Source organism: Nuphar pumila, chromosome 7, assembly GCF_984573655.1.
Source record: "Nuphar pumila chromosome 7, dmNupPumi1.hap1.1, whole genome shotgun sequence".
Taxonomy (NCBI): Eukaryota; Viridiplantae; Streptophyta; class Magnoliopsida; order Nymphaeales; family Nymphaeaceae; genus Nuphar; species Nuphar pumila.
This window is the reverse complement of record NC_143255.1, coordinates 26,945,072-26,946,213: the sequence shown is the minus strand read 5'-3', so window position 1 is coordinate 26,946,213 and position 1,142 is coordinate 26,945,072.

Genomic DNA, 1,142 nt, shown 5'->3' with positions numbered 1-1,142 from the left:
GATTGACATACCTGCGACTTGCTCGAGATCTTTTAAAAGTCGACAACTAACTATGGTTTATTTCTGTTGTTAAAGTCTTTTCTAAATTTTACTATAAAAAAATAAAATATTTTAAATTTGAACAAAATTTTATTTTAAAAATTTGAAGAGTTACAACAAGCCGAGGAGAAGGTTCGCGAAAAGAATTTCACACTGTTTGTCAAGAAGCAAAAGTAACACGAATAGATTGAGCCTTAACTAGAGTAGGATCTAAAGATGCCCAAAGTGCTACAATCTCTTACACCAATGGTATAGTTGTATAACCGGCAGGGGTCTGCCTAAGCTCATTTTGACTTAAAAAAAAAAAAGGTGCTAGACAACAATTTTTGAAGAGATTATTAACAAAGTAACGCTAAAAAGGGTTAGGAAAATACAATGGCTAGTTTAGCATTTGTTATGCATTTAATTGTGTTTTATAACTACCACCGCAGGGTCCGCGCGTAGCCAGTAGGGTGGTTGTAAGAGTGCTGAGATAAAGGCTCTAGATCAAACCCTGCTGCCGAAGAGGAGCCCAGCCCCTTTTCTCTTGTACATACGTTGAGAGGAGGGTGATTTTTTGTGCCCGGCGTTAGTAAAGCATTTCAGTTTCCCTTAAAAATAAAATGACGGTTTCACCCATCATTAAAAAAAAAAAGGCCATTTTTTGCAAATTAGTCCCAACCATACGAGATATTTGTAAGATCAAACTTCCCTAATGCAAATTTGCAAATCAATCCCTCCTTTTTGCTTAACAGTTGCGAACCGTCCCCACTTTCTAATGACAACAGTTGAATACTCATACGATGAAACGATTACCATTTTGGCATCATTAAAAGACCCTTATGCAAAACATCAATAAGTTATGTTCATGTTAGTTCACGCGTTAGATTAGACATTTTAGATGGACTTCAAACATGATTATTGTGTAATCATAGACTCATAGTTAATTTAACACATTTTTAACAAAGACCCCTTCGCACCAAGGTCAACATAAAGCAGGAGTGTTTTACAAAATGGCATAAGGTAGGGATTTGAGTTCCAGGACTGACCCGCCGGCGCCAAAGGTTAAAACCCTTGTTGAACCCTACCTAAACCCTAAACCGTAAACCCTCCGTCCCTCCACC